General features: G+C 45.4%; 1 long non-coding RNA gene across 3 annotated transcripts in view; it reads right to left on the reverse strand.

Annotated features, from left to right (window-relative positions):
- Positions 1-25108, reverse strand: part of LOC123480849 (uncharacterized) — a 31964-nt gene that overhangs the window by 6356 nt on the left and 500 nt on the right. For all 3 annotated transcript variants that reach the window (XR_008427448.1, XR_008427446.1, XR_008427445.1), the window contains exon 2: positions 14046-14130. This is a non-coding gene — a long non-coding RNA (uncharacterized lncRNA). The remainder of the gene's footprint in view (positions 1-14045; positions 14131-25108) is intronic.

Raw genomic sequence — 25108 nt, forward strand, 5'->3', positions numbered from 1 at the left:
GGGATGTGGAGAGAGTCCCTAAGGTCTCCAATGCCCTCCTCTCCACCTCAGTGCTCTCTGTGCCTAACACGGGCCACTAGGCTGCTCCTCTAGCTGAGCTTTATAGGCAGGTTTTTCCAGGATCTGAACTTTCTCTGGTCCTCCCTGTATTCCTGCTCCTCCCCACCCCTAGACCATCCATCAATGTCTGGCCAACTGTCATCCAGAGCAGCCACTTCCTCCACTGACTACCCCCCACCCCCGCCCACCCATCGCCACAGCCCCAAGACTTCAGCCCAGCTGCAGCCATCCCACTCCAGCATGCCCTCCTGGGGCTGGGGTTGCTGGAAGCCTCTCCACTTAACCCCAGCTCTGAACCCAGCCCCTCCCAACAGCAGCTGTCTGGTCACTATGAAGACCCCTCTCCCCACTGCCAGTGCAGACAGGGTCCTTTTGCAGGCATTTCCCAGCCTCCCTTACTGCCGGGTATGGTCAGGTGATTAAATTCGGGGAAATAGGATGTGAGTAAAAGTGATGTGTGCAACTTTCCAGTTGTGGCCAAGGGAAAGGGTGGGTCTCTCCTTCCCGTCTCCTTTCCCCTTCCTAGTAGTTAGAGTGCAGGACCCGGTGATAATCTATCCAGGCCATTAAAAAAAAGGCAATGGCTTAGGAATGGCAGAGGAACAAGGCAGTAGAAGCCTGGGTCCCTAATGCCTTGGAGCAGCCAAACCAGAACCAGAATGCTTACACCGTGGCAGTAAGCAAAAGCGAAAATGCAGTTCTTTGTTGTTTAAACTAGTTACTTTGGGGCTCTGACGTGACAGCCAAATCTATATTCCAACTAATAGAGTTACCACAGTCTGTGCATTTTACCTCCTAATTATCACACAAACTCATTTACTTCTTTCAATCTCCAACAACCTCACCCCAGATGAAGGCATAGTCTCCTACCCCTCACCTCACTTTCTGTCCATTACCTGAATATTTCATGCTCACACCTGCCATCGGGCCTTAATACCTGCTGCTGCCTGAAACACCTTTTCCTCTTCTCTTCACCTGCTCCCCTCCCACCTTCCCTGCAGATCTCAGCAGGACCACCACCTCCTCCACAGAGCCCTCACCGACTGCTCTGCCTAGGGTAGAGCCCCTGGTTCCGCACTATGAACTCCTTCCTGCGTGCTACGTACCACAGTTAGGATTTTAAATACCATAAGGTCCTCTCAGTCTGCCTGTGAGGCTAAAACTTAATAAAGTCTTAAGAGAAAGTCTTAAAAAATCCCATTACAGCATCTTGGAATCTACCCCCCAAATACATGGCCCACGGTACAGTCATGTGCACCCAGGTTTGTTGTTGCTGCCGGTATTAGCAAAGACTGGAAACAACCCTGACGTCACCAAGAGGGAACTGGCTGAATAAACTGTGCAGGGCCACAGAGAAGAATGCTATGCAGCTGTAAAAAGGAATGAGGAAGCTCCCCCAACACTGCACTGGAGTGACCTCCAGGAAGTATGACTAAGTAAAAAAAAAGAAGCAGCAGCAAAATCCAAGGAGAAGAATTGTGAACACAAAGTACACTAGCTTCTGAATATGTGTGGGCTACGTACACATTTGCTTATAATTTCCAAATGAAACAATGGAAGGGTACACACTAATAAAAAGTACAAACTAATAAAAAAGGTTACTTATGGGGGATGGAGGCAATAGTGACAAGGACGCAATGAGTGACGAACAGGAATCGAAGCTAAGGTTCTCTGAGTATATCTCACTCTAGGGTTTTTATTTTGTAAATGCAAATTTCTTATAAAATTATTATGCAAAGACAAAAACCAATCTATTAAAACTAAAATTAAAAAAGAATGAATAAACCTGCCTGTCCACTTGGCAACCACACTAAAAAAGATTATTGGAAGTGATTTTGAAATAGCATTTTGATTGTACGTCCCTAATGGGCTTTAACCTAAAGACCACAAAACCACACAAATATAGAACCATAATAAAATCTTCAGCTCCACTCAGTCATCTTACAGGTAATAATTATACTGGTATTGTTATGTTGAAACTGTTAGCTTTGCCATAAAGGACAAGGAAGATGAGAGCCCTGGCTGGGTAGCTCAGTTGGTTAGAGCGTCGTCCTGATACGCCCAGGTGGTGGGTTAGATCCCCGGTCAGGACACATGCAAGAAGCAACCAATGAATGCATGAATAAGTGGAACAACAAGTCAATGTCTCTCTCTCTCTCTCTCTTTAAAATCAATAAATAAAAATTTTTAAAAAAGAAAATAAGAAACTGTATTACTGTTCTCAGGAACCAAGATTTTCTGTGTAAGAAAAAAGAGATAAAAAACAAATCAAAGAAGTTAATGAAAACCTTGTTATCTTACATGTGAATGAGAAAGGTCAATTTTTCCCGTGGTAAGCCTAGGTACAATGGTAACCCAGTAGCAATGAGTATCCCCCATGTCTTGATTATGGTCCCTAACTCCCATTCATCACCAAAAAGAACAGGGCTCTTCTGAGAAATGGCTGATTCTAGGCAGAAAATGTATAAGATGAGCCTGGAACACGTTGTCGTCCAGAAGTCCAGGAAGTTGTCCAGGACTATCGAGGTCATGTCAAACGGACGCAGGACACAGTGTGAAGGGGCTCCCAGTTTGCTTGTGCTGGGCATGGCTCCAAGCACTTTACAGATATTCACTCATCCTTAGGAAAATTACTTAACTTCACCTAGCCCCCACAAGAAGCCTATTAGGAGGGCTCTATGAATGGTTACGCTCCTTTTATAGATGAGGAAACCTGAGTCCTGGGGATTTGCCAAAGGTCATGCAGCAGATAGGGGGCTGAATGAGCATTTAAATCCATGCCCTTACCCATCTTCTAAGCTGCTTCTTCCTTAATGCAGGATGTTCAGCAAAGTCGGAAAGGAAATACAGAAACCAGCCTGAGGCTCTGCAGAAGCCAGTCTGGGGCATGTTTAGAACTGTGGGCAGCACCCCCAGTCACTTCTCCATCTTTTAGTCCAGTTGTGCCAATAACCAGGGTGCTCAGAGGCTGAGCCCTGGGTGGATCAAGGACCAGCTGGGATGTGCTCGGCCCCGTATCTTGGTCAGCTACAGATCAATCTCCCATGATGCCCCACCTCCCTACTAGCCACTCCTCACATCCTCCTGACCCACTTGAGGCCACCTAAACTCTCTTCCTTCAGACCATCCCATAAGAGCGGAAATCACCATTTACCTCCTCACAATGCCCAACCAGGTGGGAATGGGCATTCCCACTGCCCGGATGGGAAAACTGAGGCACAGAGAAGTATTGAGTTGTCTGAGCTTATGCCCTGGGAAGCGGCTGATTCTGGCATCCAAGCCTTTAACCCACCCCCTCAGTTTCCTCTTGTTAGCTCATCCCCTTTGGAAGGCCGAGCATAGGGTGCTGGTGGCCCGTGCTGAGGTGTGAGTTACCCTCATGTTGTGTGCGTGTCATCTCCACGGCAGCAGCTGGGAGCTAGGAGGAGGGGTCTGCAGATACGATCTTGAGGTAAGAAGACCGCTTTTCCAGCGAGAAAGAAGCCTGCTGGACATCCAAAGCACCCTGGACATCTCTTGCCCTCTGTGTCCATACAGCCAATGTGCCTGACCAGTTCTACCTCCAGAATATTCTGGAACCTGTTTCCTCTTCATCAATGCCAGTACCCTGTCCCAGACCACCACCAGCTCTCGCCAGGACGGTGGGAGCCTCCATCAGTGTCCCTGCTTCCTTCCTCGCCTCCCTCAATCCACTTTCTACAAAAGAGAAGTGGGCAGATTCCGCACAGGCTTTGAAGGTGGGAATGACACACCTGTGACGGACAACATGGACAAATGAGTCTATCTAGTTGCTGCCAACGTCAGTGTGCCTCTCTGGGCCTAATTTTATTTCCTTTCAGATAACCAGTAAGGTGGGAATACCAGGCTCTCCACAAGGCCTGGAGGCTGGACCAAGCCCCTGCACCCCCACCCTCCAACACTCCCGTTTCTGCTAGAGGCCATTTACGAAGCAGCAAATCCATAATTATGAGCAAGGATTTTGCACTTTCTGCAATGACTAAAACACAAGGAAATTAAAAAGAGAGAATCATTGTAGCTTAAAAGGAATTTAAGAAATATACCAGCCAAATCTAATGTATGAACTTCGTTGCTTGCTTTAAACCACTACCCATAAAGATACAGTTAGGAAATAATGGGGAAAATGGGAGTTTAGGGGATACGACAGCATCATTAATTTCTTGTAGATGTGAGAATGGTAACTAAATAAAAATGCAGTTATTCAAAAAAAGAGTTCTTATCACTCAGAGATACATTCTGAAGAATTTATGAAGTTATATGATGATATGATTTGCAATAGAATAACCCAGCAGGGGGTGGGGGGAGAGAGCTAGAAGGAGCTCACCTGGAGGAAGTTGTGCGTTTCTCAGAAGACACACTTCACATCATCACAGTAAAAGCAGTGCGTCTGGAAATGGGGCCAGCCTGTGGTCTACCGGTACCGATAAGAACCTGAGGGGACGACCGCCTGTTGGCCCACGGAGGGGTGGTGACACGTGCTGCTTATATCCTCTTTGCTTTTGTGTGCATTGGGTGGGGGTGGAGTGAAGCTTCTGGAGCTAGACTGCAGGGTGCAAACTCTGCCTCTGACACTTCTTTGCTTGTGACCTTGGCAAGTCACATTCTGGCTGGGTGCCTCCGCTTTCCCATCTGCCAAATGAGAAATAAGAATGTCTGCTGCTAAGGCTGCTGGGAGGGTCACAGGCATTAACACTGAGAACACAGGTCAGCGTGTCACCAGCCCTGAGGAGTAGTTCTGATTATTGCTCTTAGGTAGTAAGTGAGTCTTCTCATGATTTTTTTTTTTAACTTTTTGTTTGTCTGAGCAGATCTGGATCCCCACCCTCGGGGAGGAGGCCACAAAACACCTGAGGTTTTTTAACAAACAGATTTATTGAGATATAGTTCACATACCACAGAAAAGTGTGCAACCCTGTGGTTTTTATTGTCTGCGTGGAGTTGTGCATCTATCACCCCAATCCGTTTTCAGAACCTTACCCTGAAGCAGGGCACCGCTTCAGGGAGGGAGGGGCAGTGACCGCGAGCCCGCTTATGACCTCTCTTACGACAGAGGGGTGGGCTGTGGGCGCCACCACCGCCACAGGGCTTCTCTCCGTGGGGCCGACTGGCAAGTCCTGCGGCTTCTTTAGGGGTGCCAGGCAACCGAGCTTGGCCCGGCTTCCAGACACAATGTGTTTCCTGCAGTCACGTGAAGTATATCTTTAGACAGAGGAGCCCACAGACCTCAGTACAACTTTCTCTAGATCCATGATAACCTACCACAATTCAATTTCCTCCCTTTTTCCCCAAGAGGGGGGGAGAGATACCACTACCAACATGGAGGGTATTAAAGTTGCTTTAAAGCCCAGTGAGGGCCCCTGGAAGAGGAGGCAGCGAAGGATTGAGAATGGCTCTGGGGTGTGCAGCTCAGCAGCTGGGCAGCTGCTGGAGACATTTACCAAAATTTGGGAAGTGAAAAGAGGCAGGTAGGAGAGGGGCAGAGAGTCTGTAGCTCCCAAGCTCACAAACCTGGCATGAGGTTCGCGTGAGATTTGACAAAACTCCGGGATGAGTCTAAGCTGGGTTCAAAAGCTGTCTCCTGCTTTGCGAGCCCCAAGGCATCGAGTGGGTCACACTGACCTGGGTCTCCTGCTCTGCAAATGGGGTCTATACGACCTGAAGGGTCTGTTGTGAGGGTCCCAGGGGCAGGAGGCCTGCACACAGTAGAAGGTCCACTCACAGTGGCCTTTACAATGATGGGTGTTAGTTCCCCTCTCTGCTACAGGTCCTGGGGAACTTCCAGCCCAGGGAGTACCTGTCATGGGGGTGAGGGAGGCAGAGACGCTGGAAAGACCCTGGGGAAAGGGGCCGAAACAGGGAACTACAGTAGGGGGCTTTCTAGGCTGAAGGAGAAGGGAGATCCCAGAAGGTGAGGGAAAGAAACACATCGCCCCCTATCTGAAACCCACCATGTCTCCACAGTGTCATGTTTGCCAACAACCCTCACCCCGGGCCTGGTCTACCCCTCCTGTGCCCCTTTCCACCACTTCCTCCCCTCCCAGGCCCCCGGCTTCCGTGTCTCCCCCGTAAGCTTTTACCCTGTGCCCCCACCAGCAGACTGGTTTCTTTGTACCCTCAGAGGGCCCACCCTGCCCCCTCTATGAAGTGGCCCCCAGCCCACCCTCCCTCTTAGTCTCCATGACATCATGCAATTACACAATTTGTTTATTAATGTATTTTTTGTGTTCCCACTTCCCCTTTTAGAATATCAGCCCCAAGAGGGCAGGGATCTTGTCTTCTGGTTCATATTGCATCCCCAGGACTCGCTGTGCACATCCTGACTGGCTCAGGGGACATTCCCAGGTGGGCAGAGGCTTCCTGGGAGGAGGCCTCCAGGGGCCCTGGGTCCCCAAGGATGCCTGGGGATGGCCCTTGGGCTCTCAGCTGGGAAGGCAGGGGAGGCTCCCAGGGATGGTCGCCAGAAGCTCCAGGGCAGTGTGGCTCTCACACTCCTCCTCCCAAGGAGGCCTGTGTCCAGAGGGAGAAGGGTCTTGGCTCCTACACTTTCTGTGGCGGCAGGGCCAGCACACCTCATGTCTCCAGGCCCTAGGTCTGGCCGGAGGACTCGTGGCTGGTTGGCTGTTGGTGGGTGGCCAGGGACTTGGAGGCTTGTCCGATCTTTCTCCTGATAATAAGTTGCTCCCTGCTGGCCTGACCCAGCTTAGGTAGGACACCAGGCTCCACCCTGGATCCTTCCATCCCTTTACCTGCAGACGCGGCCCATGGCTGGGCCTGTCACTGGCTCTTTGCTAAAAGTCCTCCAAACCCGTCATCTCTCTCTGTTCCTCTCTCAGTCCGAGTCACTCAGGGGCTGCAGGAGCCTGCTCCCTGCTCTTCCAGCCCCTCTGATTTGTTTTCAACAAGGCAGACACAGCCAGGATCTAAGGGCTCTTTAAAATTTGATTTGGATTCTATCTTCCCAAGGATGCCAAAACCCTTCAATGTCCTCAAATTGCTCTGAGGATAAAGCTCAGCCACCTTTCCCCCAGCCCCAAGTCTCCCACCTTGACCTCTGTGGTCTATGGGGTCTCTCCCAGGCTCTGCTCTGTGTGTTCTCTGACCCCTGGGCCGTTGCACGTGCAGTTTCTGCTGCCTGGAAGATGTTTCTGCAAGTCTCCGCCCAGTTGTTCTTTCTCAGCCTTTCAGGCCTGAAACATCGCTTCTTCCAGAAAATCTTCTCAGACCCTTGGTCAGGTCACATTCCCACTGCTACATCCTCCCATGGCACCGTATTTGCCTTCAGGGTCTGCATGAAGTAATTATATAACTACTTGTTTTACATCTGCCTCCCCTTAGACTCCAACTGCCGGGGGACAGGACCCTTCTCTTCTGATCCTCTGCTAGCATTGCACCTGGTACATCAAAGTCTGGGGGGAGGGGAGAGGTGTTCCTTCCTTCACACATTCCTTCATTTGCTTTCAATAAGAATTTACTATTGAGAACCCACTGTCGCTGAGCTACAAAGTTGCCATAGATCTGACCCTGGTCCTTAGGGGTCTCAGTCTTTTGGTGATCACAGGAGCTACAGTGAGACCTGGGCTGGGCTGGGGCCCACAGAGCAGGATCTAAGGGCGAAAACTTAGACAGTGGGTAGAAGTCTTCAAGGTGTGGGAACAGCCTGTGCAAAGGCCTGGAGATGGGAGAAGACATGAGACATTAGGGAAGTGCCGTGGCTGAGCATGGATGCAATGTAGGGAGGGAGGAAGTGGGTAAAGGATACAAGGACAGATGCAGATGCTGAGGGCCCGAGAGTCTGAGCAGGAACTCAGGACCTGAGCTGCCTATCTGCCTCAGCCTCTCACTCCCTTCCAGCCAGGACAGGTCAGAACCTGCTAGAGACAACTCACCAGCTCCAACCCCTTCCCTTAGGGGCCAGAGCAGCAGGGACTGGGCTTGGCAGGGGCCCAGGGCAGTGCGGGTGGTTTTCCTCAGTGCACCAGGAATCAGGGAGCCCGAGCAGACACAAGATCTACTAAAAACAAGTCTCAATTTTTTGCACACCCCTCCCAGCCAGTTCTTAACAAGTGTTCCAGCTGCCCCTGTACCAAGCCCATGACACAGATAGAGAAACTGAGGCTCAGAGAAGTGGGGTCTCAGAGCAGGGATGGGGCAGAGCCAGGCTTGACCCACAGCTTGCATGGCTCAGAGCCCAGAGAACAATGTTCCCTCGCTCAATTCCTGCAGAGCCTGTTCCAGGCGGGCAAAGGCCCCTCCCTGAGCTGCACAGGGCCTGTCAGGGCTCAGGACGATCTTCACAGCATCAGCTACCCATGTAAGGTGCTTCCAGGCCCTGTTCTGAGCACTCTGCACATACAAACACAGCTATCTCACCACAGCCTCAGAGGCAGGTACTGTGCCACCCCATCAGCCCATTCCAGAGCTAAGGGTCCTCAATGGGGCAGGCACACTGCCTGGAATCCCAGCATTTGCAGAGGCCCCAAGGATGCCCTGACAGGGCTCACTGGCTCAGGATCCCATTCACAGGAGGGAGCAGCCAGCCAGGGCGCAGAGAATTCTGGAGCTTGGAGGGTGAGTTGTGGTGCAGGAGCGTGCCCTCTACCCACCTCCATCTTGATTCCTAGCAATGCTATCCCCTCTAGAAGCTTCTCCCCACCTGGAATGAGATTGGAGGGGGCAGAGTGCAGCCTGGACCCCTGGATCCCAGCACCTCTTCAAAGAGCCTCATCCGCAAGCAAAGCCCCAGAGCCAACCCCGTCTGCACAGGGCCCGTCTCAGCTCCTGTGTGAGTAACCTCACAGCTCTCCCTGGTTTTGTTTTCCCAGTATTTTGTCTCAATTATTTCTTTTTTTATTAGTGTTATTTTAAATATTTTATTATCTTTAAATGTGTTTAATATGCAGGATGGGGCAAAAGTAGGTGTACATCAGTTCATATGGAAAATAATATAATAATTCATAAATAATAATACAAGAATAAACTGTGGTTCATGTACTCATAATTGTAAGCTATTCTTGCCCCACCCTATGTTAACCATATTTATAATAAATTACATATTTCTATTTATCATATATTAATACAATAGATTATGTTAATACATTGCCATATATATAATATCACTACATATTAATGTAATATAATAATACTATACATTAGTATCTTATTATTCTCTTAACCTCAGGAAGGTCTCTCAGACCCTACTGTTGGGCAGCACTGCAAAGCAGGGCTTGACATTTTTCTTAAGTTAGTTTTTATTTCCCACTTATTTATAAAAGGTGACCATGAACTTGAACTGCTTGTTGGGAACAGCACCCGCCCCACAGGGTATGGAGAGGGTTGGATGAGGTGACGGCACTCAGGACAAATGCCATGTTCTGTTTTTCCAGCTCAGCAGTACCGTGTCTTTGTGTTTCAAACTGTTATTTAAATCAAGAAATCAAAAAAAAAAGCATGTCTATGTGTGATAATGGTGGTGTTTCAAGATATATTATATATATTTACCAGTGAGAAAAGGAAAGAGCAGAATGACATGTATGTAATATTACAATCTGTGTTTTTTCAAATGGGGAATAGCACTCAAACAACTCAATAGCAAAGAACAAACAATCTGATTTTAAAATAAGGAGAATCTGAATAGACATTGGCCACTAGGTACATACAGATGCCAATAGTCACATGAAAAGATGCTCAACATCACTAATCATGAGAGAAATGCAAATCAAAACCACAACGAGACATCACCTTATGCCTATTTAATAGCTATTATAAAGAAGACAAGAAATAAATATTGGTGAAAATGTGGAGAAAAGGGGATTCTTATACATTGTTGGTGGGAATGCAAATTGGTGTAGCCACTATGGAAAACAGTATGGAAGTTCCTTAAAAATGGAATTACCATATGACCTAACAATTCCACTTCTGGGTACTTAACCAGATGAAATGAAAACACCAATTCAAAATGATATCTGTACCCCACCAAGTTCATCGCAGTATTGTTATTATTATTTTTTTAATTTTCTAAGATTTTATTTATTTATTTTTAGAAGGAGAGGAAGAGAGGGAGAAAGAAAGGGAGAGAAACATCACTGTGGTTGTGTCTTGCGTGCCCCCTACTGGAGACCTGGCCTGCAACCCAGGCACGTGCCCTGACTGGGCATTGAACTGACAACCCTTTGGTTTGCAGGCCAGTGCTCAATCCTCTGAGCCACACCAGCCAGGGCCAGTGAAATATAATTAAAAAATAGCATTAATGATTTTCCACTACATAGGCCTACTATGTAAATATCGCAGTATTATTTACAATAGCCAAGACATGGAAGCAACCTAAGTGCCCACTGATGGGTGAACAGATGAAGAAAATATGGTGTGTGTGTGTGTTTGTACACACAATGTGTGTGTAAGTATGTACAAGTATATATGTACACACACAATGGAATATTATCCAGCCATAAAAAGAAGAAAATCTTGCCATGTGCAACAAAATGGATAAATGTGAGAGCATTATGCTAAGTGTAATAAGCCAGACAGAGACAGACAATACCATATGATCTCACTTATATGTGGAACCTTAAAAAAAATGAGCTCATAAATATAGAGAACAGGTGGGCGGTTCCAGAGGCAAGGGTGGGCGGTGGGCGAAATTGATGAAGGTGATCAAAAGGTGCAAACTCCTAGTTATGAAATAAGTAAGTCATGGGGATGTAGTGTACTGCATGGTGACTATAGTTAATAATACTGTGTTGTAGATTTGAAAGTTGATTTTAAAACATAGATCCTAAAAGTTCTAATCGCAAGATAAAAGTTTTGTAACTATGTGTGGTGATAGATGTTAACTAGACTTATTGTGGTGATCATTTTGCAATAGATACACATATCAAATCATTACGGTGTACACCTGAAACTAATGTACTGTTATATGTCAATTATATGAGTATCTTTTAAAAAGGCCAATAAATGGGGATATATTATTATGTATCCATCCATCCATCCACCCATCTCTCGTGTTTGCACAGGATATCTCTGGAAGGACACACGGGGATGAAACGCAGCCCTGGACTCCACCCACTCACACTTCCCTCTCCTTTGTTTTACTCCTAGAATGTATATGGAGTACTATTAATTTCACATCTTTATTTATTGTCCGTCTCCTCCAACAGAGTGGAAGCCACATGAGGGCGGGATGTTTGTCTGCTGTGTTTGGCACTGACTCCCACGGCCAGTACTGTGCCCACTATAACCACCAGCATGTGGAGTAACCAGCACTTGAAATGGGGCTGGTTGGAACTGAGATATAGCGTGAATCAAACACACATTGGGTTTTGAAGACTTACTGTGGCTGAATTGTGTTCCCTCAACATTCATGTGTTGAAGCTCTGACCCCTAGTTACCCAGAATACGACTGTACGGTATGTGGAGACAAGGCCTTTAAAGATGGGATTCAGGTAAAATGAGGCCATTAGCATGCGCCCTAATCCAGTGTGACTAGTGTCTTTATAAGAAAAGGTTAGGATACAAGGAAAGAAACCGGGGGCACACACATGAGGGAAGACCATGAGGACGACACGAGAAGACAGCCATCTGTAAGCCAAGAAGAGAGACCTCAGAAGAAACGGACCCTGCTGGCACCTTGATCTTGGACTTGTGGCCTCCAGAACTGTGAGGAAATTAATTTATGTTGTTTAAGCTACCCAAGCTACGGTATTTTGTTATGGCAGCCCTAGCTAACTAATACACTACAAAAAATCATTAGTAGCCCAATAATTTTTATATTGATTCCATATACTAGGTTTGGATATACTGGGTTAAAGAAATATATTATTAAAATTAATTTCATCTGTTTCTCTGTACTTTTTAACGTGGCTGCTGGAAAATTTTAAATTTCATGTGTGGCTCTCACTTGTGGCTTGTGTCATATTTCTATTGGACATCATAGCCTAACATGGTGCCTGGCACATAGTAGGTGCTCAACAAATATTGGCTGAATAAATAAATTAAATAGTTGTCTTCAGGAAGTGACTGGAGAACAGGAGGGAGGGAAACTGACTTTTCACTGTATTCCCATTGATTTACCAGGAATGAGTATCTTCTTTAAGAAAAAAAGAGGTCTCAAATGAAATAAAATAAAACACACCCCATTGTGATGATGGTTTAGAGAAGAGGGTTATTTGTCTTCAGTCTCAGCTGTGGATAAAAGCCCCAGAGAGCTGGACCTAGGGAATAATTCCTGCCTGACCTCAAAGTAGCCTCATGCCCAGGATGGCAGCTGTGAATAGTGGACATCAGGGGTGCGGGGGAGGGAACCACTGTGGCCACTGACTAATCTCCACAGTGCCTGGCCAGCTGCCAGATGGACTTCACCACCATCAGATCTAACCTCTGTCTTCCCTCCCCAGCCTCACCCCAGCCCTAGAGTCGAAGGCAGGGGCCACAAGGGAATTAGGGGTCAACCCCACTGCCTACCACTCCCCCATTTCAGCCTCTGGACCCTTCCCTCTGGATAGGCAGCCATTTCTCTCCCCAACCCTGGGACTGGATTCTGGAGGATGAAGGATAGGAAGGGAGATGGCTTTGACGTGTAGTGGTGATGGATGAGGACTCTGCAGCCAGACTGTCAGGGTTCCAGTCCTCTGACATGTGCTAACTGTGTGCCCTTGGAGGACTTTTTCGTCCTATCTGAGATGCATCTGTAAAGTGTGGAAAATACCATCTACTTCACTCAGTTGTTAGGGGTTAATTTAATAACATATATAGAATGCTCAGCATGTCACATGGCACACAGTAAGTGCTCAATAAATGCTAGTTAGTGTTCTTACGCTGTGTACCTCGTGATGCAGGAAGCATTCAGCATAAGTTATCTCATGTATCCTCGTGGCAACTCAGGGCAGTATCTAGTATAATTCCCATTTCACAGACGAGAAAGCCGAGGCTCTCAGAGATGAAGTAAAAGACTTCAGACAATCCATTGAGAATTTGAACTCAAATCCAGTAAGCAATTTCCAGTATACTTGAGAGTCCTGGTCAATTATCCTGTCCCACCATCCCCAAAATACACTTGTCACCCTACAAAAGTTCCTATGACTATACAACCAATCCTCCCTTGTGCAAAAATCAACTCCAGATTAAAGACTTAAATGAGAAAGCAAACAAATCAAAAAAATACTTTAAAATCTTAAGTAGAAATTACAGGTAAATTTATTTTATTTTTTAATTATTTTTTAAGGAAGACATTTTTTAATTCTATTTTTCCATCACCATTTATTCCCTTTATACTCCCCTCCCCCTGATAAATATCTTTTAGACCTTAATGTTGGGAAAGATGATAGATTATGAACTTCAATGTAAAAAAAAAAAGCTTCAGAAAGTATAGGTGAGTATATTTTATTTATTTTTGTATAGTGCTACTTATTATTTATTTATTTATTTTTATCCTCACCTGAGGATGTGCTTATTGATTTTAGAGAAAAGGGAAAGGGAGGAGAGAGAGGGAGAGAAACGTTGATGTGAGAGAGAAACGTCAATCGGTTGCCTCTCGTATGCACCCTGACTGGGAACTGAATCCATAACCTAGGCATGTGCCCTGACTGGGAGTTGAACCTGTGACCTTTCAGTTTATGAGATGACACTTCAACCAAAGGAGCCACCCGGCCAGGGCTAGGTGAGTATATTTTAGACATTTGAGTTGAGAAAGCTGTTCAACATCTTCATTGATCAAGGCAACATAAATTAAGATCTGTATTGGCAACAATTTTACACTCAACTGGCAAACATTTTAAAATCTAATAATACCAAGTGAAGGAGAGGACATGGATCATACAGGTTGCTGGTGGGAGTGTAATTAGTACAACCACTTTGGAAAGCAGCTTGCTATGGACTCCTAAAGGTGAACATTCACATATTCTGATTCCCAGTGACTCCATACCGGGTAAACACTCCAGAGAAACTCTTGCACACATGCAGCAAGAGCCACTTACCAGAATGTTCAAATTAGCAGACACCCGAACACCACCCAAAAGGCCATCTATAGGAGAGCAGATGGATCAGCTGTGGTACACTGACCTGGTGGAATATGACACAACAGTTAAAACAGGTGAAGTACAATATGGGTCAATCTTAGCTAAATAATATTATATGGAAAAAAAAAGCCCCAGAAGATTCATATAGCTTATACTCTTTTTTGGTGGTCTAGATTCCCTTTGTTGTGGATTGAATTGTGTCCCCAAAGAAATGTATTGCAGTCCTTCCTAATCCCCAGTAACTGTAAATGTGGTCTTATTTGGAAAGAGGTCTCTACAGATATAATAAGTTTAGATGAGGTCATACTAGCTTAGGGTGGGCTCTAAATCCATAAGAAGTGGAGGAAGTCCTAGCCATAGCAAATAGATAAGAAAAAGAAATAAAAGGCATCCAAATTAAAAAAGAAGTAAAATTATCTCTGTTTGCAGATGACATGACCTTATATATAGAAAACCCACTCCACCCAAGAGCTATTAGAACTAATAAATTAATTCATTAAAGTTGCCAGATACAAAAATAATTTGTGTTTCTATACACTAACAACAATCTATACAAAAGAGAAATTAATAAAACAATCCCACTTGTAACAGCATCAAAAACAACAAAATACTTAGGAATAAATTTAACCAAGGAAGTGAAAGGCCTATCATTGAAAAGAATAAGACACTTCTCCAAGGAAGACATACAGAGGGCCCAGAGACATATGAAAAGATGCTCAGCATCACTAGCCATCAGAGAGATGCAAATTAAAACCACAATGAGGTACCATCTCACACCAGTCAGAGTGGCCAACATAAACAAATCCACAAACAAATGTTGGAGAGGATGCGGAGAAAAGGGAACCCTAGTGCACTGTTGGTGGGAATGCAGACTGGTGAGGCCACTGTGGAAAACAATATGGAATTTCCTCAGAAAACTAAAAATGGAACTGCCCTTTGACCCAGCAATTCCACTGCTGGGATTATACCCTAAGAACACTGAAACACCAGTCCAAAAGAACCTGTGCACCCCAGTGTTCATAGCAGCACAATTTACAAAGGCCAAGTACTGGAAGCAACCAAAGTGCCCATCAGCAAACGCGTGGATCCAAAAACTATGGTATATTTACACAATGGAATTCTACGCAGCAGAGAGAAAGAAGGAGCTTATACCCTTTGCAACAGCATGGATGAAACTGGAGAGCATTATGCTAAGTGAAATAAGCCAGATGGTGAGGGACAAATACCATATGATCTCACCATTAACTGGAACATAATCAATAGAAGAAAAAAGCAAACAAAATATAACCAGAGACATTGAAGTTAAGAACAATCTAACAATAGCCAGGGGGCGGGGGGGACAGTGGAAAGAGGGGATTACAGGAACTACTATAAAGGACACATGGACAAAACCAAGGGGAAGGGTGGAGGTGGGGGAGGGAGGTGGGTTCGGCTGGGGTGGGGTGGAGGGATGGGGAGAAAAGGCATACAACTGTAATTGAATAACAATAAAAATTAAAAAAAAAGAAAAGTATAAGACACAAATTGATGAAACAAATTGAAGATGACACAAAAAAATGGAAAGATAAACTATGTTCTTGAATTGGAAGAATTAATGTTGTAAAAAATGTCTATAGCACCCAAAGTGAGCTACAGATTCATTGCAATTCCAATCAAAATTCTAATGGCATTTGCCACAGAAATAGAAAAAAAACTACATTAAAATATGTATGGAATCACAGAAGACTCCGAAGAGCCAAGGCAATCTCAAGAAAGAACAAAGCTGGAGGCAGCACACTTTCTGATTTCAAGCTACGAGTACATTACAAAGCTGGAGTAATCAAAACAGTCTTGTACCAGCATAAAAACAGACACATAGACCAATGGAACAGAATAAAGAGCCCAGACATAAAGCCACGCATATATGTCCGACATATTTTTGGCAGGGTGACAAGAACACTCAATGGAGAAAGAATGGTCTCTTTAATAAATGGTGCTGGGAAAAGTGGATATCCACATGCAGAAAAGCGAAACTGGACCTCTATCTTAGACCATTCACATAAATTAGCTCAAAATGGATTGCGCTGGCTGGGATGGCTCAGTTGGTTGGGCATCATCCCGCAAACAAAAAGGTCACCAGTTCAAAGGCACATGCCTGGGTTGCGGGCTCCATCCCCCATCAGGGCACTTGCAGAAAGCAACCAGTCAATGTTTCTCTCTCACACTGATGCTTCTTTTCCTCTCTTTCTCCCTCCCTTCCCCTCTTTCTCCCTCCCTTTTCCTCTCTCTAAAATAAAATCAAATCACTTAAAAAAGCCCCAAATGGATCCAAGACGTAAATATAACACCTGAAACCATAAAACTACTAGAAGAAAACATAACAAGGAAAAAGATCCTTGACATTGGTCTTGGTGATAATTTATTGGATAAAATACCAACAGCTTGGGCAACAAAAGTTAAAATAAACAAGTGGGACTATGCTAAACTAAAGAGCTTCTTTATAGCAAAGGAAATGATAAACTGACAAGGCAATCTACAGAATGTGAGAAGATATTTGCAAACCATATATCTGATAAAGGATTAATATCCAAAATATATAAAGACTTCACAGAACTCAAGAGCAATAAAAGCAAATAATCCAGTTTTAAAAATGGGCAAAGGATCCTAATAGACATTTTCCCAAGGAAAACATTCAAGTAGCCAATAGGCACATGAAAAGGTGCTCAACATCACTCAGGGAAATCATCAGGGAAATGCAAAGCAAAACCCCAGTGAGATATGACCTCATATGTGTTAGAATGGCTATTATAAAAAAGACAAGATAGCAAATGTTGCGGAGGTTGTGAAGAAAAGGAAACCCTTGCACACTGTTGCTGGGAATGTCAATTGGCATAGCCATTATGGAAACATTCTTGTTTGGTATGGCCGTTCCTCAAAGAATTAAAAACAGAACTATCTGATTCAGCAATCTCACTCCTGGATATACAGGGTCTGGCAGAAGTAATGCCTGCTTGAGTGTGGTCGGAAGGGTGATAATATGGGTAATAATTTGTAGTTTTAATTTCACCTAAAATGTCATATGGTGTGCTTGAGTGTTATTGTTATGTATATTGTATATTGTTATGTTACAGAATTACATGCGTATGATTTTGTAACAAAAAGGGGGTGTTATTTGTGCCAGACACTGTGTATGTAAAGGAAATGAAATCACTATCTTGAAGAGATATCTACTCTCTCGTATGTTTTGCAGCATTATTCACAATAGTCAAGATATGGAAACAGCCTAAATGTCTTTCAACAGATAAATGCACAAAGATGTATGTGTGTGTCTGTGTGTAATGAAATATTATTCAGCCATAAAAAAGAAAGTCCTGCCACTTGCAACAACATGGATAAACATGTAGGGCATTATATCAAGCAAAATAATACCAGCCAGGCAAATACTGTGTGGTTATCACTTGTGTGTGGAATAAGAAAGATACAGATCATGTACCATAAAAATGTACACTTGAAACCTATGTAACTTTTTTATTTTTTAAATTTTTAAAAAAGGTTTTATTTATTTGTTTTTAGACAGAGGGGAAGGGAGGGAGAAGGAGAGGAAGAGAAACATCAATGTGTGGTTGCCTCTCATGCACCCCCCACTGGGGACCTGGCCTGCAACCAGGCATGTGCCCTGACTGGGAATCAAACCTGCAATCCTTTGGTTCACAAGCCAGCACTCAATCCACTGAGCCACACTAGTCAGGACTGAAACTTATGTGATCTTATTAACTAATGTCATCCCAATAAATTAAATGAAACAAAATAAATAAAGAAAGAAAAGACAAGAAAGCCAATTTTGCAGAAACAGAAAACAGAATGGTGGTTGTCAAGGGCTGTGTGGAGGGGGAAATGAGGATGTAGGTCAAAGGGTGCAAACTTTCGGTTATAAGAAGAATAAGTTCTGAGGATCTAATGTACAGCATGGTGACAATAAAAGAAGGCACCCAAAGCAACTAGAATTTATTTATTAAAAAATTGTGTATTAATTTTTAAAATATATTTTATTGATTATGCTATTACAGTTGTCCCATCTTCCCTCCTCGCTCCCCTCTGCCCTGCACACCCCTCCCACCCACATTCCCCACCTTTAGCTCATGTCCATGGGTCATACTTATAAGTTCTTCGGCTTCTACATTTCCTATACTATTCTTAACCTCCCCCTGTCTATTTTCTACCTACCATTTATGCTCCTTATTCCCTGTACCTTTTCCCCCCCTCTCCCCCTCCCACTCCCCCCTTGATATCCTTCTATGTGATCTCCATTTCTGTGGTTCTGTTCCTGTTCTAGTTGCTTGCTTAGTTTGCCTTTGTTTTTGTTTTAGGTGTGGTTGTTAATAACTGTGAGTTTGTTGTCATTTTACTGTTCATATTTTTTATCTTCTTTTTCTTAGATAAGTCCCTTTAACATTTCATATAATAAGGGCTTGGTGATGATGAACTCCTTTAACTTGACCTTATCTGAGAAGCACTTTATCTGCCCTTCCATTCTAAATGATAGGTTTGCTGGATAGAGTAATCTTGGATGTAAGTCCTTGCCTTTCATGACTTGGAATACTTCTTTCCAGCCCCTTCTTGCCTTCAAGGTTTCTTTTGAGAAATCAGCGGCCAGTCTTATGGGAACTCCTTTGTAAGTAACTGTCCCCTTTTCTCTTGCTGCTTCTAAGATTCTCTCCTTATGTTTAATCTTGGGTAATGTAATTATGATGTGCCTTGGTGTGTTCCTCCTTGGGTCCAACTTCTTTGGGACTCTCTGAGCTTCCTGGACTTCCTGGAAGTCTATTTCTTTTGCCAGATTGGGGAAGTTCTCCTTCATTGTTTGCTCAGATAAGTTTCCAATTTTTTGCTCTTCCTCTTCTCCTTCTGGTACCCCTATAATTTGGATGTTAGAACATTTAAAGATGTCCTGGAGTCTCATAAGGCTCTCCTCATTTTTTTGAATTCTTGTTTCTTCATTCTTTCGTAGTTGGATGTTTCTTTCTTCCTTCTGGTCCACACTGTTGATTTGAATTCCAGCTTCCTTCCCATCACTAATGGTTCCCTGTACATTTTCCTTTATTTCTCTTAGCATAGCCTTCATTTTTTCATTTAATTTGCAACCATATTCAATCAATTCTGTGAAATCCTGATAACCAGTGTTTTGAACTGTGCATCTGATAGGTTGGCTATCTCTTCGTTGCTTAGTTGTATTTTTTTTTTGGAGCTTTGATCTGTTCTTTCATTTGGGTCTTTTTTTTTTTTTTTTGTCTTGGCATGCCTATTAGGTAGTATGGGCTGAGCCTTAAGTGTTCACCAGGTTGGGGTAACTCACGACGCTGCACTGTGACGCTGTATGTGGGGAAGGGGTCTGAGAGGGAGCAATGGCGCTTGCTCCACTCTCTGCCGGATTTCAGTCAATCCCTCCACTATCCACAATCAAAGTGAGCCCTTCTGGTGCTGATTCCCGAGAGGGGGGGTTTGTGTATGTTCTAGGACCCTGTGGGTCTCTCCAACGAACTCTTTTGTGAGGCTGGGAGTTTCTCCCACTGCTGCCTCAACCCCCACAGGTGTTTTCAGTCAGGGTTTAAGGCTTTATTTCCCCACGCTGGAGCCCTGGTTGCTCAGTCTGTTGCCTGGTCCGCTAGCTGCTGCCTTGCCAGCCAGCTGCAGCCTTGCCCGCCCTGCTCCACAATCCGCCCCCTCAGTGAGTCCGCCAGCCCCTGTCTTGCCCGACCCAGTCCTCCAGCCACCGCCTTGCAAGAGTCCTCTGCACCCGGCTGCCCGTCTCTGCCCCTCCTACCGGTCTGGACGAACGTGTCTGCTTTAACTCCTTGGTTGTCGGACTTCCATACAGTTCGATTTTCTGTCAGTTCTGGTTGGTTTTTGTTTTTAAATTGTTGTTGTCCTTCTTTGGGTTGTGTGAGGAGGCACAGTGTGTCTACCTACACCTCCATGTTGGCCGAAGTCTTTATTTTTACGTGTTTAAACTTCAGTCACTTTGCAGTGCATCTATCAAGACATTTTTTCCACTGCTCAGAACAGCTTTTGAACTTGTCAATTTTGATGCCTTTTAGTGCTTCTGCCATTTTTTGTTTCACCACTTCCACATCGGCAAACATTTCCCTTTGAGGACTTTTTTCATCACAGGCAGGTCGTGGCTGGGGTGGGGGGAGAATCTCTTGGGGCAAGATCAGGTGAATAGGGAGGGTGGGGCACTTGGGGCATGCTGTTTTGGGCCAAAATGCTAAACACTCAGAGCGGTGTGGGCAGTTACACTTGTACCACCCATCATGAAGTGGGCAAACACATTGGGAGAATCTCCAAAAAAATTCACTGAAGCCAAACGCAGCCTCTCACTACAAAGCCAGTTGGTGCACTGATACAGACGGGTTCCTAGAACATGCACCTACCGAGGGAAGCCTGTACTACAAAGGGCCCTCCAGAAACTAATTCTGTTCTTTAGGGCCCCCCCCATAGTTAATTATTTGGCATGTATACTTGAAAGTTGCCGAGAATAGATCTTAAGCTTTTTCACTACAAAGTAGATCTCAAGCACACAGAAACTGAGGTAACTGTGTGAGGTGACAGTTGTGTTAATTATCTTGATCCGGATAATCATCCCGTAATGTGTGTGCATATCAACGCATCAAATTGTACACTTTTCATATATACCATACTTACGTCAATTATTTCTCAATCATGTTGGGAGTGGGGAAAAGCAGAGGCAATGATACATAGAAGAGAATGAACATGAAGACAGAGGCAGAGACTGGAGTGATGCATCTATAAGCCAAGGATTGTCAAAAATTGCTGGTAACCACCAGAAACCAGGAGAGAGGCAGAGAACAGATCTTTCTCTAGAACTTAAGAGGGAGTGTGGTCCCGCTGATTTTGGACTTATAGCCTCCAGAACTGTGAGAGAATAAACTTCTCTTGTTTTAAGCCACCTACTTTATAGTAATCTGTCCCAGCAGCCTTATGAAACTAACATACCCTTTGAATAAAGTTAGTATGAAGAAAATAAAATTTAAAACTATGTTTTTAAGATATAGATACAATAAAAGTGTACAAAGGGGACCCCAGGCAGGGGATGGGATGGCGGGATCTCAGGACTGAACGTTGGCCATTGGTAGGATACTAGCTTTTGTTTTGATTGATGAGTTACCTGGTATGCATTACATGATTAAAATAACTATGAAATTTTAAATAAAAGCAGGTCATATAAAGACCAAAAAAGAGAATACACCATGATTTGGATTATAATGTGTCCATCATTCTGTGTACCTGAAGTTCACTAAAAAATTACTTAAAAATAAAAATAGGAGAGACCCCTGCCCAGCGCTCGCTCATTGTCTGCCTGCTTCCACATCTGTGAGTTTCTCTGGTGCCAGGACAAGGCTGCATCTGTCATGGTGCCAAGCACACCTTCTCAAAGACACCATCCACACCTCTACCTCTGCATGCTCTCACGCCTCTTATCTTACTCCTTTTCCATGGCACAGGCACTGTCTGACATGCCGTATATTGTACTTGTTTCTGTGTTTATCATCTGTCTTCTCCCAGGAGAATATAAATGTCACAAGGGCTAGGATTTTCCTAATTGGCTCACGGCTGTCTCCCCAGCACCTAGCACAGTGGTTGGCACAGAGTGGGTGCTCAATAATGACTGCTTGAATCAAAGAATAACTGAATGATTGGGTGGATGATTAACAAGCTCCGGTGCTCAGGTGTGTGTGTGTGTGTGTGCATGCACTCACATGTGTATGTGTATTTGGGGGTGTCACTGCTACAAGATGGAAAAGTAGGGCAGGCTAGGGGTGGGGAGCACCTCAGGCTGGACAGCCAACTCCCCTCCCTTAGTGTGCTCCTCATCACACTAACACCATGGACCCCAGGAATAAAGACCAAAGCCAAACCAGGCTCCATTCAACCCAGGCCAACCTAGATGGACTTTTTGGGCAGATGCGGAGCCTGTGGGAGGCTTTTTATCTCCAGGCTGAGTAGCCTGATGGGCCCTGCAGTAAGAAGACTGTGGGGTGCCAGGGCTGTGAGCAGCCCTCTGGTTCATCTCCAGCAGGTCCCCCACTCTAGCCATCTGTTTGCCACTGTCCCCACCGTTTTCATCTCCCCATACCACTGCTAGCTACTTCCATTAATACTTTGCTTTAAGTTAATTCACCATTTCCCCCCTAAATGTATGGATTTAAAAAGGAATAGACATGTCACTATCACAAATGGAAAAGCAATAACTGTGCCCAAAACAGAAGATAACTGTGAACATAAATACCCCCAAAATGACACATTGTTAAACTCTAGCTCAAGAGTGTGGATTGCCAAAACTCTGAGTCTGAGGTCTGCAACCTCCTGGTTATAAGGGAAGCTGGTGTGAAGAGATGTTAAAGCCACAGAACAGCAAGTGAGGCTTTCTCCCTTTGAATGAGAATTGTTATATGATTCATTGCTAGGTGATGTGCTCTCTGTGTCCAAACCTAACCTAATCCTGCAGAACTCACCATGGGTCATCTCTCACTCTTTGGGGAGGTCCCCACTGACCAAGCAGTTTTCTTATCATTTTTAGGCCTGGAACCCTTATGGGATGCCAGCAGAGTAGAAGCCTGTGCAGCCTGGTGGCTGTAGTCTAGGCAGGGAGGCCCAGCTGGAGGGAGTCTCCCATGAGACTGGCTGAGGCCTAGCAAGACCCTTCCTTGTCCCAGCCTCTCAGGCAAAGGGAAGCAGGCACAGGGCCAGGCTGGCATAGGGCAGGCTCAACTGGGCCACAGCAAGCCCCTAGACAGCCAGGGTAAGCTCATCCCTTGCCCTTAGGTATCTTCTTGGCTAATGAGCATCTGAGAACCTCCCTGCAATTGACACGGAGGACCCCTCAGACACTGGGAGCAGGGAGGTTCTACAGGCCAAATGTCACCATGGAGGGAAATGGTAGAGGCCCCAGGAAAGGAAATGAGCTTGGGGAGGGGAGCTCTACTTCCTGCCTCTTCTTTGTAGGGGAGAAACCTGTGGCTGGGACAGGCAGTGAGGCTGGTGGTTAGGCACTCTGAGGCTTACTGTGTGAGCTTGAGTCTAGGTTCCCTGCTCACCACCTATGTGGTCTTAAGCAAGGGCTTTAGCCTCTCACTGCTCAGAGTGTGGTCCCCAGCTATCAGCTTATGAGAAATGCAGACTCTCATGCCTAGACCTACTGAGTCAGCAACTGCATTTTAACAAAGACCCTTGGGGATCTCAGTGCACCTGTGCCACTCTGTGCCTCTGTCTGTAAAATGGGGATTAAAATAAGTTCATGTGCATGTAGTGCTTCAAACAATGTTTGCTGCAATTTTATTATTATTATTTTATTATTTATTGTTATTATTACGATAGAACTCAGTCTGGGACCAGGTGAGGTACTCCCAGGCCCCCACCTCTTAGCACCCCAGAGGTATGTTACATGAGACCCACATGAAGATGGGGAGCCTGAGGCCCAGACAGGTGCAGTAACTTGCCCAAGCTCCAAATGGGGAAGCCCAAGTTCACCCTATGCCTGTCTGACTGACCTGTTACTAATGTTACTAGTGAACAGGTGGGATTGCTGCCTATGCACCAAGCATTTGAGGTGCTCACAACCACCCTGTGAAGTCAACCTTACTCTGACCCCCATTTTTCAGAGGAAGAAATTGAGGAACAGAGAGGATAGCTGCTTTTCCAAAGCTACCCAGCAGGAAAGGCTGGAGATGGATCCAGGCAGGCTGACTCTCTTCTGCCATGGCAATTTTTCTGCCATCTACATTCCATCTCACCATTTTTTTCTCCCAGAACCTTGTCTCCAAAAGTCCCTGCCTCCTCTGTCATCACTTTGCCAGCCCTGGCTCTGAGGTTCTGAGCCTGTCCCTCCCACATCTTCACCACTAATGAGGTCTTTGACAACTTCAGGCTGGGACCACAAAGGCCACTGGAACTGGGTCTGTGGGAAGAACCTGTTTCCTTCTGCTCTAGGATTCCAGGTGTGGCTGATGGGGCATGAGCCTTTGAGGGCATACTGGGAGCAGGAGCTGTTTGAGACACTTGGCTCTGGCCTCTGGGGCAGATGGCCTGGAGCCGGGCTTCCTTCTGTCTCTCTTTCCCCCATTCCTGCTCAACCACCATTTCACCATCTGGGGCTGCCCTTTTGGCATGGATGCAGCTGGGCCAGCCCTGGAGCTTTGCCTCCTAAGCATTCATTCATTCATTCAGCACACACTGTGTGCCAGGTACTATTCTGCAGACATGGTATTGAATGAAACCCTGGGGAAGAAACAGACCAAAAGTTAATCACACACACTGAAAAATGTACAATTTCATAATGCACAGTGGAGACAATACGCACTTTCAAAGGAAACCATTCTTGGGTGGAAATCAGAGAGGGCCCTCCTGAGGAAGGACATTTAGGCTGAGATCTGAAAGATGAAGTGGAAGAATGTTTCAGCTGGAGGACATAGCACAGGCAAAGGCCTAGAGATGGGAAACAACTTGGTATATCTGAAGCAAGAAAGAGAGCTGGTCCAGGCTGCAGTGAAGGGTATAAGGAGAGTCTGGCCACCATGGCCTTGTGAGTTGGGTCCTGCCTCTTCTCCCAGAGGGTCCATTAAGAGGCTGGGGGAGACCTTTCCAGCCAACAATCCCGCAAACTGAGCGGGGTCACCTGCCCCCTCCTGCTTTCCAAGCCAGAGGGAGTGGCCCAGAGAACTTGAGCCACAGAGGTCTTGAAGGACCCACCCTCACCCTCTTGGGGGCTCCAGCTGGCCACAAGGCGGGTGTCCTCTCATTGAACTCCCTCGTTGGGTTTGCAAGTGGAAATCACTGCACTAACCGGCGCATCAGTGTTCCCAGGCCTGGCCTCGAATCCTGCCTCCATCACAAGCTAGCTGTGGTACTTCTGACCTGCAGAGGCTCGGGTTCCTCATCTGTAAAACGGGAAGGTTCTTCCTTTCCGAGCTGTCTTGATAAAATGTGTTGAGTGGTTAGTACAGGGAATGGCACTTGGTGGGGGC

The sequence above is a fragment of the Desmodus rotundus genome, chromosome 1 (genome assembly GCF_022682495.2).
Source record: "Desmodus rotundus isolate HL8 chromosome 1, HLdesRot8A.1, whole genome shotgun sequence".
NCBI classification, from domain to species: domain Eukaryota; kingdom Metazoa; phylum Chordata; class Mammalia; order Chiroptera; family Phyllostomidae; genus Desmodus; species Desmodus rotundus.